The 16,530-nt window shown below is 49.0% G+C and overlaps 1 protein-coding gene across 1 annotated transcript in view; it reads left to right on the forward strand.

Annotated features, from left to right (window-relative positions):
* LOC123356634 (zinc finger protein 665-like) overlaps positions 1-16,530 on the forward strand; it is a 638,684-nt gene that overhangs the window by 48,387 nt on the left and 573,767 nt on the right. The gene's annotated exons all lie outside the window — the stretch shown is intronic.

Raw genomic sequence — 16,530 nt, forward strand, 5'->3', positions numbered from 1 at the left:
TTGTGTTATGAGGAGGAAATAACACTTCCTTATTTACTTTCGCCACACAAGTCATGATTTTATACCATATCCTCCCTTAGTCGTCTCTTCTCGAAGATGAACAGTCTCAGGCCTTGTCTACACTGGCACTTCTCTCCTGGCGACCAACAGCAGCTACACTGTGTGCCTGTCAGCAGCATGGCTGTAGCGGCACAGCCGTGTCGCTAAAAGCTGAAGAGCGTAGCCATAGCCTCAGTCTTATTAATCTCTCCTCACACGGGAGCTGTTCCGCACCCTTCATCATTTTGTTGACCTTCTCTGTGCTTTTTCCAATTCCATGGGGTTTTTTTTTTAGATCAGGTGACCAGATCTGCACGCAGAATTCAAGATGTGGATGTACCATGGATTTATATAGAGGCAATAGGATATTTTCTGTTTTATTGTCTATCCCTTTCTTAATGATTCTCAACATTCTGTTTGCTTTTTTGACTGCTGCTGCAGATTGAGTGGATGTTTCCAGAGAACTATCCACAGTGACTCCAAAATCTCTTTCTTGAGTGCTAACAGCTAATTTAGACCCCATCATTTTATGTGCATTTGATATTATCTTTTCCAATGTGCACTATTTTGCATTTATCAACATTGAAATTCATCTGCTCCATAACAGGGGAAAATCATAAATGCACCTGGGGGCGGGTGGCAGAGTTATTTACCAGAACACAAGATCTCTGGTGGTGGGGGATGGGAAGTTCATTTATCCCGGGAAGGGAGGAGGGATCAGGACCGGGGTGAGCTGTATATCACCTACAGGAGGGACACTTCTCCCCAAAACCTCATCAACGTGCACTGAGCCAAATCCTCCATCTCTGCAGCCTACATTTAATCTCCTTCCTCCCCATCCCCCCAGGAGCTAGAAAGGATCCTTGGTCACTGTGACGTCCAGACAGCCCGTGGGCAGGGGCTCCGGGCTAACACAGACTGACCCTCTCCTGCCCAGCAGCCTCCTGCGTCCTAAGGGCATCATGTTACCCCCGTGTCTGACCCTGCAGGCTCCCTGGGCTCCAGCGGGGATGGGTCCCTGGCTGAGGCGGGCAAGGTGGGCCCTGCATTCACCAGGTCATTCTTATGCCAGGCAAACCTAAGTGGCAGGGGGCTCTGAGCACCTACCAGCAGCTCCTCGCTCTGCCGCTCCTCCTCGGCTTTGGCTGCTTCTCTCTCTTTTCCCAGAGGGGCCAGATGCTTTTGCGGTGCCTCCTGGAAGAAGCAGGGGAGGGAGGGTTAGAAACTGCTGCAATCCTCCCAGCTGCCAGATTTCAGGGCCTATCCTGCCCTGCAGACACCCGTGCAGGGTCCCTGGGACTCAGACTGAGAGGAGCTGGTGAAACAGGGAGCAGCTTTTCCAGAGGAAACACAGGGCCCCAGGCTGCAGTGCCAAGGGTGCAGCCCAATCCCCAGCTCCCCGGGGCCTCACCCACATCCCAAGGAGCCAACTTCAGACAGTCCCCCACTTTCCCCAGCGCCAGCCCCCAAAGCTCCTGCAGGGCCAGATTTGAACATGGAACCCCTCAAACATCCCCCAACTCCCAGCCACTGCCCCCCCAGCGCACCCCAAACTCCCAGCTCCCCACAGCCCCATCCCCAGCCGCCCGCCCGGCTCTGACACCCCAGGTCCCCCCCGGGCCCAGCCTGGGCTCCGAGCTCTGCAGCCGAGCCGAGCCGAGCCACGCTCCGGCCCCTCCCACAGCTCCCGGCCCAGCCGCTCCCGGGCTCCGTCGCCCCGGCCGAACCACTCGCCCCCCGCACCCCCGCTCCAGCCGCGCGGAGCTCGGGGACCCCCCCGGGCAGAGGGCGAGCCAGGCCCGGCAGGAGCGTGTCCGCCCCACGCGTGTTCCCGGCCCCACCGCGCTGCCCCGCGGGCTGCAGGTCTGGAGCAGCCCCCGTGCCGCGCTCCCGGCCCCGGCCATGGCCCCGCTGCCGCACAAAGGGGCGGGGAGGCTCCTCCCCGGGCCTGGCCACGCCCCCGGGCCCCACGCAGGGGGGTGGGACCCGCGGGGACCCGCCTCAGCCTGGAGGGGGCAGGAGGGGGCCGGGGCTCCCCAGGGGAAAAGCGGGGGCGGGGCGGGGGCTGCTGAACCATCAGACTCAGGAGCCCCCGGGCAGCGTATTAACGCGCCTCCCGCAGCCATGTGCTGCTCCCGGGCACTGCACATGCTCAGTGACAGCCGCTGAAGCCGCTGCCCTTCCCCCTGCCCATATCAGCTCAACATTCTGTTCGTTCCAGGGGCTGGAGCGGAGCGGAGCGGGGGGTAGTGATGGGGGGCGGGGGCGGGGCTGAGCAGGGGGCGGGAATTGCCCGGGCGAGGGGGTCAGGCAGCTGGAGGCAGGGGCAGGAGAGGGGCTAAGGGACAAAACCAGGGCTGGGGGGAGGAGCAGGAGTTAAGCCCAGGAGTGAGGCTCTGGCAGAGGGTGACTAAGGGCAAAACCCGGCACAGGGGGCAGCAGTGACCCCAGTGGGAGTGAGACCAGTGTTTGCAAAAACTGGGGGGGAAAAGCAGCTTTTGTTATTTTAATTTCCCCTCCCACAGACAGCACCGCTGGGCAGGGGCTTCCCAGGGCTGGTTCTTACAGACACAGGCATCCCCTGCCTAGGCAGTGCAGCTCCCCTCTGTCTGATCCAACCTACTGAGGCTCTGTCTGCACTACACAGTTCAGAGCGCTGCGCTGGGTGCCGGTGCGCCTGGTAATCCACCTCCACGAGGGGATGCACTCGGAGCACTGGGAGCTGAGCCTGTCCACGCTAGCGCGTTAAAGCGCTGAAACTTGCTGTGCTCAGGGGTGTGAGTGTGTGTGTGATTTTTCACACCCCATAACCAGCGAGTTAGAGCACTTTAACTTGCCAGTATAGATAATCCCTAAGACTTAATTCAGTAAAACATTTTACACAGATCCCCTCAGAAACAAAGAATCCCTTCTCTCTGTATCTGAACGCACAGAGTCTCCAAGCAGTTTCCTAAGTTGTTTTATCTGCTGCTGGGATAACCTGAATTCCCTGGATTTTTAAATTTAATTTTTTCTTCTCATTTTAGAGCTGACAGAATTTCTGGCCTAGTGTCAAAACCAAAGTTTGCAGCACATAATATTGTATTATCACATGTATCTCTTGAATAACAATAATACAATTGTAACGCTGTAATTCTAACTGTTTTATAATTTACTTACTATTTCATTGATTTTAAGAAAAAGTCTTTATGACTAAATCTATCTCAGTGTGAGCTTCCTGTCATACCCCCGAAGGTCCCTTTATCAATTCTGTGGAACCTGATTCGAAACACAAACTTTTATGATCTGATCAAACAAATTGGTGACCCTAAACTCATATTAATTAATATAAAGATTAAGTATTATTATTAATTAATTAAAAATAATTACAATACAAATTAAATTAAGTTGATAAATCAAATCAACATTACTAACACACCCCAAATAAGGCTACGCATCCCAAGGCCATCTTCCTTGGCTCAAAGTGGCAGGAGAGTTATTATTATAATAAATCATATTCATTACCTTAGTGCCTAAGGACCAACTAACAGTGGGTCCCCACTGTGCTAGGCAAAGTGCAAACAGAGAATAGTAGATGGCCCATGCCCTGAAGAATTTACAATCTAAATAAGGGATAGGCAACCTATGGCACAGGTGGCGAAGGCGGCACGTGAGCTGATTTTCAGTGGCACTCACCACTGCCCGGGTCCTAATTGTTTCTGTCTGCTGCATAATTAATTTTTCTAGGTGTAAGTTCATTAGGGTAGTGGAATATGCTTGCTTGGAAATAACCCCAATAAACATTGCATTATCTGTGCTTCGGACTTCTGGTCTTTTACTGCTTGCTGTCTGCGTGACAAGAACCAGGGAAGTGGAAGGGTGAAGGGAAAACCCTCTAACAAATGGACATGACCTGATAACCAAGAGATAAGCCTTTAAGGAAGGTTTTAATACACTTTGGAATGGATCAGGGATTCCCATGAGGACTGAGAGGGAGCGATGGTAAATGCACATTTAGATCCTTTTCTTGTTTTATCTCTTTTCCCCATAAGGCTTAACCTCTGGCACTGTCATGGATCCATAGGATCTCTGCAATGCCCTGGCTTTTAAACAGTCCTTGGGAGGTGCCCCTTGAGTGCACTAGACCCCCAAGGGCTCCCACTCTTCCACAAGGACAGGTCACTTAGCTTCAGCACCTGAGACTGAGCCACTTCCTCGGTGCCCTTCCTGCACACTCCTCTCCACTTCTTCCCATTACTCTCAGCCAGCACCACCTGCCGGCACCTTGGGAGATTCTTGTGTTCCCTCTTCATCTCTCACTACCTCATCCCTACCTGCTGCTTCTTAGCTCTAACCCTGCACACACCCTCCCCATGTCCTGGCACCCCAGAATTATCTACTTCCCCCTTCTCCTCCCCTCCCACAGCTCTGTTCTCCCTTCACCGGTGGGGTCCTGAATGGAAACATTATACACTCTCCTATCAAAAGAGGAGCTCATCTGACTGTCACACAAGCCAGGCAAGAGTCACACACCTATTTACTCAATTTAGAATTCTACAGGCAGCATAGTTTCCTCTTAAAATGAGGAAAAGGCATGAAAGCTACAGTTATTAATGTAGTTATGAATGTAGCCAATAAGGATACATTCAATGCAATTTTAAAATGTCTGATGGCACCAAAAAGGCACATGACAAAAATGATACTAATGGGTGGGAGATAAGGCAAAAAAATGGGGGCAAGGAAACTTGTCAAAACTTGTATGAGGAATAAAGGTATAAAGTTATTACTACTCAGGTTCTTCAGAGCTTCTAATCACCCAGGGGAGAGGACTCCTTAGCCAGCAAGACCACCGTCTCATAGTTCTCCTGCATGACATCCCTGTAGAGGGCTCTCTGAGCGGGGTCCAGCAGAGCCCCCTCTTCCCTGGTGAAATACACAGCCACCTCCTCGAAGGTCACCGGCCCCTGAAAGAGCAAGAGTCCAGCACTCAGTACCTGCTGCCCCACTCACAACCCCACTATTCACGGGACAGCAGCACCAGGTAAATGGAAGCTCCGGGAGGCACATGTTAACAGTCCCACCCCATCTTGCCTAGAGCAGCCGGGAGGCATCAGAGGGTGGAAAGAGAGAACCTTTGTGTCTCCCAGCTGACAGATGGAGGCAGGGTCTTCACATTTATCACATAGCTGCTAGCCAGGGATAGATATAGGAGATGGGGCTGTCTCTGGACCATGCTGGTGGTTCCCTGGTAGGAATCCCAACACTCTCCAAATAAAATATATGGAAGAAAGGGGAAGTCAATAGTAAAGAATAGAAGTTGTGTAGCCCTGAGGATTAATCTGTTGGTCTGTATTAAATATCTTTTTGATAAAAGTGTGTAGGCTTTATAGATCATAGAATTATTTGCAATAGCTGAAATGCAAAACACCTATAGACATCCAGGTCAAGACACCCTGGTCAACATCCTGCGTGACGCTGAAAGCAACCTTTAGGACCCTTACTCAGAAGAGTAATAATAGAATACAGAGCTTTGAATGTCTGGAGACCTTTCACCTACTCCCAATAGCAGTAAAGGGTGGAAAGTGGGGATTTTTGCCCACAAATCTAACAAGTACACCACAAATGCGTACATATATGTCACTCATACGCACATAAATGTTAGCCTATGAGGGATGTGTACCCTAACCTTTCCGTGGGGGAAAGACAAATTTAGGCATAGGAGGAAGGATTTCTCCCTATAAAAAGGGTGATAATACACCATTAGGTAGGCGATACACGCATCTTTCTGTCTTCTATCGTCTCAACCTGTCTCCCCTACGAAGGCTGTCAACTACTGACAAGTTGTAGTATTATTTCTTTTCAAAGCTGTAAGTATAAAGGAATCTAATTTCTGCTTTATTATGTATTATCATAAATACCATATTGTTCCGAGTATAGGCCGCTCCTGATTATAAGCCGCACCCTTAAAGTTTGGTGCTATTTTAAAAAAATTAAATTTTTAACTTTTTTTAACTTAAAGAAAATCTCAGCCGCGGCTGGGACTCAGAGGGCTCTGGGCTGTCTGCCGCGGCGGGGAGCCCAGAGCCCTTTAAATCCCAGCCGCGGCTGGGAATCAGAGCGCTCTGGGCTGTCTGCCGCGGCGGGGAGCCCAGAGCCCTTTAAATCCCAGCCGCGGCCGGGAATCAGAGCGCTCTGGGCTGCCCGCCGCGGCGGAGAGCCCAGAGCCCTTTCAATCCCAGCCGCGGCGGGGAATCAGAGGGCTCCGGGCTGCCCGCCGCGGCGGGGAGCCCAGAACCCTTTAAATCCCAGCCGCGGCCGGGACTCAGAGTGCTCTGGGCTGCCCGCCGCGGCAGGGAGCCCAGAGCCCTTTAAATCCCAGCCGCGGCCGGGACTCAGAGGGCTCTGGGCTGCCCGCCGCGGCGGGGAGCCCAGAGCTCTTTAAATCCCAGCCGCGGCGGGGAATCAGAGCGCTCCGGGCTGCCCGCCGCGGCGGGGAGCCCAGAGCCCTTTAAATCCCAGCCGCGGCGGGGAATCAGAGGGCTCCGGGCTGCCCGCCGCGGCGGGGAGCCCAGAGCCCTTTAAATCCCAGCCGCGGCCGGGACTCAGAGGGCTCTGGGCTGCCTGCCGCGGCGGGGAGCCCAGAGCCCTTTCAATCCCAGCCGCGGCGGGGAATCAGAGCGCTCCGGGCTGCCCGCCGCGGCGGGGAGCCCAGAGCCCTTTAAATCCCAGCTGCGGCCGGGACTCAGAGGGCTCTGGGCTGCCCGCTGCGGCGGGGAGCCCAGAGCCCTTTCAATCCCAGCCGCGGCGGGGAATCAGAGCGCTCCGGGCTGCCCGCCGCGGCGGGGAGCCCAGAGCCCTTTAAATCCCAGCCGCGGCCGGGACTCAGAGGACTCTAGGCTGCCCGCTGCGGCGGGGAGCCCAGAGCTCTTTAAATCCCAGCCACGGCGGGGAATCAGAGCGCTCTGGGCTGCCCGCCGCGGCGGGGAGCCCAGAGCGCTTTCAATCCCAGCCGCGGCTGGGATTGAAAGTATTTTTATTGTTTTTTTTTTGCAAGATCCCGCTTATAGGCCGCACCCCTAGTTTAAATACTTAAATTAGGGGGAAAAAGTGCGGCCTATACTCGGGACAATACGGTATATCTCTTAAAGAACTGTGATATTTTGTAACTTTGTAATCTCAAACTGCTTTTAACATTTTTACATTTACTTATTGTTTCATTGATTTTAAATAAAAAGTCTTGATTGACTATTTCTGTCTCAGTGTAAGTTCCTGTCATATACCCCAAAACTCCTTGTATAAACTCTGTGAAGCCTGATTCAAGACGAACCTTATCTTTTGATCATACATATTGGCAAGCCATACCCATATCTATTAATTATTATTATTACTAATTAATTAGAAATTAATTACCAAATAAAAACTAAATTAAGTGGATAAACTCCACTGACCCTACTAACCCACCCCAAATCAGGCTACAGTTAGAAAGTCAGAACTGTAGAAAATTGGTAAGGGAAGCTATCAGAAATCAATGACCAATTAATGAAAAGAAGAAGGAAGTTTTAAAAAGTATATTAAGTAAAAAATTAATCCCTAACAATGATAGTGGTAAATTACTAGATGGAAATAGCAGAATTATCAAAATAATGCAGAAGAGGTAAAAGTGTTCAATAAATATTTCTCTCCTGGATTTGGAGAAAAACGGATGATGTAAGTCATATAAGATGTTGACGACGACAGTCTTTCCATCCCAACAATAACTCACAAGGATGTTGAACAGCAGCTATTACAGTTAGACATGTTTAAATAAGCAGGTCCAGATAACTTGTATCCAAGAGTTTTGAAAGATCTGGTGGAGGAGTGTGGAGGATTGTTAATGTTGATTTTAATTAGGACTTGGAACACGGGGGAAATTCCAGAAGACTGGACTGAAGCTAATGCTGTGCCAATATTTAAAAAGTGTAAAAGAGATGACCCAGCTAAAAAAAAAAATAATTGGAGATATACCAATCTCCTAGAACTGGAAGGGACCTTGAAAGGTCATTGACTCCAGCCCCCTGCCTTCACTAGCAGGACCAATTTTTGCCCCAGATCCCTAAGTGGCCCCCTCAAGGATTGAACTCACAACCCTCGGTTTAGCAGGCCAATGCTCAAACCACTGAGCTATCCCTCCCCCAGGGAGGAACGCCGAGAGAGGCCGAGACAGCAGCAGCCATGAGCCAAGCAGCAGAGGATACAATGAGGATGATTGCATGCAGCAGCTGCGGTATGTACATGGTCCTAGCATGGGACCCAGAACAGTACTATGTATGCATGAAGTGCCGCCTAATAGAGCTGCTGGAGGAAAAGATCCAGGGTCTAGAGCTGCAGGTAGAAACCCTGGTAGAGCATGGAAGGGGGTTCGAGCAGCTGATGGAGCAATGGCAAGCTGTGGCTGAAGGGAAATGCTCAGAGGTATAGGGGGAAGCAGGGACTAAGGCCAGTGAGGGGGGACCGCCAGATGAGGAATATGGGCGGTGGAAGCATGTGACCGTGAGAAGCAGGCCGAGGAAAAGGAGAGCCAGTGAGGGAGAAATAGAGCTAAGGAACAGGTTTGAAGGTTTGGAGAATGAGGAAGGGGTACAGCAGGTGGTAGCTGACAGTGGGAGGGCAAGGAAAAAGGTGAGGAGCCAGGCTAGTCCGATAGAAAGAGGGGAGGAGTCGATGGAGGTAGCACCAAGTTTGGGCCCAGGGAGGATGCAGGATGGCTTAAGGGGAACCACAAGGGATGGTAGGAATGGAAGGAGCTTGCAACCAGGGGGGACGGAGGATAGGTTACAGGACCGCACTGTCCCCAGGCAAAGGCAGGTCTATCTGAGTGGGGATTCCATACTGAGAAGGTTGGACAGGCCTGTGACCAGGGCCGATCCGGAGAACAGAAGGGTGTGCTGTCTACCGGGCGCTAAAATACGGGATGTAGACCTGAGGTTGAAAAGGATCCTAAGAGGAGCAGGTAAGAACCCGTTGATCATCCTTCATGTAGGAACAAATGACACGGCTAGATTCTCGCTAGAGAGGATCAAGGGAGACTATGCCAGGTTGGGTAAGACGCTCAAGGAAATCGAGGCTCAGGTGATTTTCAGTGGGATTCTACCTGTCCCTAGGGAAGGGCGCCAAAGGGGTGACAAGATCGTGACGATAAATAGTTGGCTGAGGGAGTGGTGTTACAAGGAGGGCTTTGGGATGTATGGGCACTGGGAGGCTTTCGGGGACAGAGAACTGTTCTCACGGGATGGGCTCCACCTGAGTAGGGAAGGAAGTAGAATTCTAGGAGGGAGGCTGGCTCATCTGATTAAACGCGCTTTAAACTAGACATTGGGGGGAGACGGTTGGGAGAGGTCCAGGTACTCTCCACGCCAAATTTATACATTGGGAGGGAAAACAACAGGATAACAACAGATATAACCAGAGGGGGAGGGTTAGGTATAAGGAAGAGGGGGGGGACGGATACTAGACCGACAGGTCATACTGGTAGTACTGTGTCCCTACCAAGTTGGGTGAAAAGGGTGAGAGGAGCCAAACAGCAAAAATTAGGATGTTTGTTCACCAATGCGAGAAGCTTAGGTAACAAAATGGAGGAACTGGAGCTCCTGGTCCGAGAATTGAAACCGGATATCGTAGGAATAACTGAAACATGGTGGAACGGTAGTCATGACTGGAGTACAGGTATGGAAGGGTATGTGCTGTTTAGGAAATACCGAAACAAAGGTAAAGGTGGGGGAGTAGCATTGTATGTCAATAATGAGGTGAAATGTAATGAAATAACTAGCAATGCAAATGATAATACGGAGTCTGTTTGGGCAATGGTGACATTGGGGAAGAAAACTACTAGAGCGTCCCCTGGGATAGTGATTGGGGTGTGCTATAGACCGCCTGGATCTAGCCTGGATATGGATAGAGAGCTCTTTAATGTTTTTAAGGAGGTAAATGCTAATAGGAACTGTGTGATCATGGGAGACTTTAACTTCCCAGATATAGATTGGGAAGCAAATGCTAGTAATAATAATAGGGCTCAGCTTTTCCTAGACGTGATAGCTGATGAATTCCTTCATCAAGTAGTTGCTGAACCAACGAGGGGGGATGCCATTTTAGATCTGATTTTGGTGAGTAACGAGGACCTTGTTGAGGAAATAGTTGTAGGGGACAACCTTGGCTCGAGTGACCATGAGCTAATTCGGTTCAAAATAAATGGAAGGATAAACAAAATTGCAACTGAGACTAAGGTTTACGATTTCAAAAGGGCTAACTTTACTAAATTAAGGCGACTAATTAGGGAAGTGGACTGGACTAACATATTTAGGGATCTAAAGGCGGAAGACGCCTGGGGTTACTTCAGGTTGAAGTTGCAGGAGCTGTCAGAGGCCTGTATTCCGAGAAAGGGAAAACGGTTCGTAGGTAGCAGTTTTAGACCAAGCTGGATGAGCAAGCGTCTCAGAGGGGTGATTAAGAAAAAACAGAAAGCGTACAAGGACTGGAAAATGGGAGGGATCAGCAGAGAAACCTACCTTATTGAGGTCAGAGGGTATAGAGAAGCAGTGAGAAAGGCAAAGAGCCGGGTGGAGATGGACCTAGCGAAGGGGATTAAAACCAATAGCAAAAGGTTTTTTAGCCATATAAATAGGAAGAAAACCAAGAAGGAAGAAGTGGGACCGCTTAAAACTTTAGACGGAGTGGAGATAAGGGATAATCTTGGCATGGCACAATATCTAAACGAATATTTTGCCTCGGTCTTTAATGAGGCTAATGAAGGGCTAAGGAATAGTGGTAGAGGGACTGATGGGAATGAAGATATGGGGGTAGACATTACGGTATCTGAGGTAGAAGCCAAACTTGAACAGCTTAACGGAAGTAAATCGGGGGGCCCGGATAATCTTCATCCTAGAATATTAAGGGAATTGGCGAGTGAAATTGCAAGCCCGTTAGCGATGATTTTTAATAAATCTCTAAACTCGGGGGTTGTACCGTTCGACTGGAGATTAGCTAATATAGTTCCTATATTCAAGAAGGGGAAAAAAAGTGACCCGGGTAACTACAGGCCTGTTAGTTTAACATCTGTAGTATGCAAAGTCATGGAAAAAATTATAAAGGAGAGAGTGGTTACGGACCTTGAGGCCGATGGCAACTGGGACAAATTACAGCATGGTTTTACGAAAGGTAGATCGTGTCAAACCAACCTGATCTCCTTCTTTGAGAAAGTAACAGATTTTTTAGACAAGGGAAATGCGGTGGATCTAATATATCTTGATTTCAGTAAGTCGTTTGATATGGTACCGCATGAGGAATTACTGGTTAAATTGGGAAAGATGGGGATCGAAATGAAAATCCAGAGGTGGATAAGGAGCTGGTTAAAGGGGAGACTGCAGAGGGTCGTATTGAAGGGTGATCTGTCGGGTTGGAGGGGGGTTACCAGTGGAGTTCCTCAAGGTTCGGTTTTGGGTCCGATTTTATTTAATCTATTTATCGCTGACTTCGGAACCAAAAGTAGGAGTGGGCTGATAAAGTTTGCGGATGACACCAAGTTGGGAGGTATTGCCTATTCAGAAAAGGATCGGGATATCCTCCAGGGAGATTTGGATGACCTTGTAAACTGGAGTATTAGTAACAGGATGAAATTCAATAATGAGAAGTGTAAGGTTATGCATTTAGGGATGACCAACAAGAATTTTAGTTATAAGCTGGGGACGCACCAGTTGGAAGTAACGGAGGAGGAGAAGGACCTAGGAGTCCTGGTTGATCGTAGGATGACTATGAGTAAGCAATGTGATGTGGCCGTTAAAAAAGCTAATGCGGTCTTGGGATGCATTAGGCGAGGTATATCTAGTAGAGATAAGGAGGTCCTAGTCCCGTTATATAAGGCGTTGGTGAGACCTCATTTGGAGTATTGTGTGCAGTTTTGGTCTCCCATGTTTAAGAAGGATGAATTCAAACTGGAAGGAGTACAAAGAAGGGCCACTAGAATGATCCGAGGAATGGAAGGCCTGTCGTATGAAAGGAGACTTGAGGAGCTCGGTTTGTTTTCCTTAACCAAAAGAAGGACAAGAGAAGATATGATTGCACTCTTTAAATATATCAGAGGGATAAATACCAGGGAAGGAGAGGAATTATTTCAGCTCAGTGCTAATGTGGACACGAGGACAAACGGATATAAATTGTCAGTTAGGAAATTTAGGCTTGAAATTAGACTAAGGTTTCTAACCATCAGAGGAATGCAATTCTGGAACAGCCTACCGAGGGAAACAGTGGGAGCGAAGGACCTCCATGACTTTAAGATTAAGCTGGATAAGTTTATGGAGTGGATGGTATGATAGGATAACGGGTTTAGTCAATAGGTCAATAACGTGCCACACTGGTAATTAGTACAAAGGGTCAATGTTGGGATATTGTTAGCCTTTTCCAGAGGGTCTGGCTGGAGAGTCTTGCCCGCATGCTCGGGGTTCAGCTGATCGCCATATTTGGGGTCGGGAAGGAATTTTCCTCCAGGGTAGATTGGCAGTGGCCCTGGAGGTTTTTCGCCTTCCTCCGAAGCATGGGGCAGGGGTCGCTTGCTGGTGGATTATCTGCTACTTGAAGTCTCTAAATCACGATTTGGAGCATTCAACAGCAGAGTCAAGGGAGAGAATTAGTTCAGGAGTGGGTGGATCGGCTTATGTGGCCTGCATCTTGCAGGAGGTCAGACTAGATGATCATAATGGTCCCTTCTGATCTTGAATTCTATGATTCTATGACAACATTTTGACTAGAAAACTAGAAAGATACAAAATAAACACAACATACATTAAATAGATTAAAAATTATGATTGTAAATGGGGAACCATGTTTGAGTAGATTTCTTTCTAGGGGGTTCCCACAAGGATTGGTTCTTGGCCCTGTGTTATTTAACATTCTTATCAATGACCTGGAAGAGAATATAAAATCATCGCTGTTAAAGTTTGCAGTTGCCACAAAGATCGGGGTTGGTGGTAACTAATGAAGTGTCAGTAGGTTCAGGCTCCAGCACTGGGAGTCTGGGAAGTTTTCCCAGTCCTGGCTAGAGGGTTATTTCCTGTTCCACAAAAAGGGGAAGTTCCATTCCCAACTTCCATGCCTTGAAATTAGGCCCCGACACTACACCCCACATTCAGCATAGTGGTATGATTATCAAATGATTAGGATATAATTATGATGCATTTTGTGCAAGACGCATCATGTTCAGTGTCATTGGAAAAGTTATGATTTGCTGAATATGACTGTCCTATTTGTGTGCACGTATCATGTTCGTATCTGAAGTTATGGATATTGACTATGTATCTGTATTTTAAATGTGCTTACTCTGGGTAACACTCACAACGAGCTTTTCAGGTACACAGAAGCCAGACAGTGCTGATGGCTCAACAACAAAGACAATGGAGCGAGGAAGAGCTTAGCTTCCTTGTGAATGTTTCAGCCAGCCTATGAGAGTCACTGCTACTATGACTCAGTAGGCCATGCGACCAGACCACATGACACTAAACTCCATTTTGGTACCTGTATCTTCCCACAAATTGGACTGGGAACTGAGTTTGGAACGAAGGGTTCCTGTCATATGGAAAAGCTACATAAGGTGGGGTGTGACATCATCTCTTGGCCTCATTCCGCACACAAGAGAACTCCTGGAAACACCTCAGGAACAAAGACTGAACTGGGGAATGTGCTGGTCCCAGGGTAAAGGGATTTCTAGCTTGTGTATGGAAACTTGGTGGACTGCTTCTATCATCAGTCAGGGTGAGAAATTGCTAATTCAAATTCTATCCAGATAGTATGTTAGGCTTAGTTTGAGTTTTTGGTTATTTGTTAAGTAATCTGCTTTGATCTGTTTGCTAACACTTATCGCTGGGAAACTGGCTATTGGAGTCTATCTGTCCTTGAGTGGCTCAGGTAAAGCACTCAGGTAGCTTAGTTGGCTGCATGGCGCCACCTGCTGTCGTGCTGGGTGATAACAGGGCCTGGAGAGGCTGGCTGAATCTCCAGCAAAGCAGTGTGAGAAGGGACAGTCCAGCTTGACGGTTAGAGGGCACAGCGGTTCCCAGAAGCCCCCCAGACTGCCCCCTGGGGGTGACAACCCATCACACCCTAGAGTACACAAGTCTCAGCAGGTTTGTCACATCCTGTCCCCTCCCATTCCGCACCCTAGATAGTTCCTGCCTGCCTCCCACCCTCCTATATATTTACTGCTTCTCTCCCTCCAGGCAGAACCCACCACCAGCTGTCTGATAATCCCTTACCTGAGCCAGCTCCATTGCAGCCATTTCCTTCCCCTTGGGAGGAGGGGATGATCTGGGGCGAAACGTGGACGTTATTCTGTAGCCTGCCAGGGCGAGAAGGACAATGTGAGAGAATTCAGACAGGGTTTCTGTCCTTTCCACATGTCGATTCCCCCCAGCATTGTTCCCTGGTAATGGACATTCTAGGTTCTGCCACACTGTGAAGCACAGAGTGACCTTATTCCAGTACGGGCCTAGCCACCTCCCACCAGGGTGTAACCCTCTGAGACATGGTGAAACCCTCCCAGTAGCAGAGTCTCTCCCTTACACTTATGAAGTTTGTGGGCGATACCAAGCTGGGAGGGGTTGCAAGTGCTTTGGAGGATAGAATTAAAATTCAAAATTATCTGGACAAACTGGAGAAATGGTCTGAAGTAAACAGGATGAAATTTAATAAGGACAAATCCAAAGTACTCAACTTAGGAAGGAACAATCAGTTGCACACATACAAGACAGGAAATGACTGCCTAGGAAGGAGCACTGCAGAAACGGATCTGGGAGTCACAGTGGATCACAAGCTAAATATGAGTCAACAGTGTTACACTGTTGCAAAAAAAGCAAGTATAATTCTGAGATGTATTAGCAGGAGTATTGTAAGCAAGACACAAGAAGTAATTCTTCTGCTCTACTCCGCACTGATTAGGTCTCAACTGGAGTATTGTGTCCAGTTCTGGGTGCCACATTTCAGGAAAGATGTGGACAAATTGGAGAAAGTCCAGAGAAGAGCAACAAAAATGATTAAAGGTCTAGAGAACATGACCTATGAGGGAAACTGAAAAAAATATGTTTGTTTAGTCTGGAGAAGATATGATCAGCTTTCAAGTACATAAAATTTTGTTTCAAGGAGGAGGGAGAAACATTGCTCTTCTTAACCTCTGGACAGGACAAAAAGCAATGGGCTTATTTTGCAGCAAGGAAGGTTTAGGTTGGACATTAGGAAAAACTCCCTAACTGGCAGAGTGGTTAAGCACTGGAATAAATTGCCTAGGGAGGTTGTGGAATCTCCATCGTTGGGGATTTTTAAGAGCAGGCTGGACAAACACCTCTCAGGGATGGTCTAGATCAGGGGTGGCCAACATGTGGCTCTTTAGAATTTAATATGCGGCTCCTTGTATAGGCACCAACTCCGGGGTTGGATCTACAGGCACCAACTTTCCAGTGTGCTGGGTATGCTCACTACTCAGCTACAGGCCCTGCCTCCACTCCACCCCTTCCCACCCACTTTCCTGAGCCTGCAGTGCCCTCGCTCCATTAACCCCCCCCACCCCCAGTGTCTTGCATAGTGTGAACAGCTGATCGGGAGGTGCGGGGAGGGAGGGGGAGGTTCTGATTATTGTGGCTTCCCATAGGTGGGAGCTGATGGGGGGCTGCTGACATATTACTGTGATTCTTTGGCAATGTACATTGGTAAATTCTGGTTCCTTCTCAGGCTCAGGTTGGCCACTCCTGGTCTAGATAATACTTCATCCTGCCTTGAGTCCAGGGGACTGGACTAGCTACCTCTCGAGGTCCCTTCCAGTTCTGTGATTCCATGAACCAAAGGCCAGAGACGAGCAGAATCAAAGGAGTCACTCTGGGGATTCTCCCTGTCATTGTCCCCAAGGCAGCTCTCTCAGGTTAACTAAGTTGTTGGATGCTCCAGCCTTTATCCAGTCTCTCCTGGGAGTGCCCCTTTCCTGGGCTGGGCCTAGTTTTAGCCTTTGGCAAGCGTGACCCCGGGGGCTCTGAGACTGGGCCTTCTTGCCTCAGCACATCTTGTTTCTTTCTGTGGCTCCCCAGTGAGTCCCAATGAGTAGATACTCCTCATACAGACTGTGAACATAAGAATGTGTTTAGTGTTTAGACTTTATTGAATGCTTGCGAGTTGCTGCCTGGGTTAACATCTGACTAGTTGCATTGTGAGCCTCTGTGGCTCTGTAAATCACCACACAGGAGAGAGACTTTACCTAGGTGAAGTGCTGATTGGCAACAGAATGCATTACACCCTGCCTGGCAGGAAAGGTCCATCAACACCAGAGGGACTATTATGGGACGTTAAAGAAGACACAAGGCTGGTGTTGTGCTCTTGACTTCCCATTAGCTGAGTTTCCAGCTCAGAGCACATGGTAGGAAGGGGATGAAAAACCCATGCAGAAGGAACTGATGATCTGTATGCTGCTTGGACTCTGGGGGGCAAAGTTTCTAGGCATAAGCAAGA

Source organism: Mauremys mutica, chromosome 26 (assembly GCF_020497125.1).
Source record: "Mauremys mutica isolate MM-2020 ecotype Southern chromosome 26, ASM2049712v1, whole genome shotgun sequence".
Taxonomy (NCBI): domain Eukaryota; kingdom Metazoa; phylum Chordata; order Testudines; family Geoemydidae; genus Mauremys; species Mauremys mutica.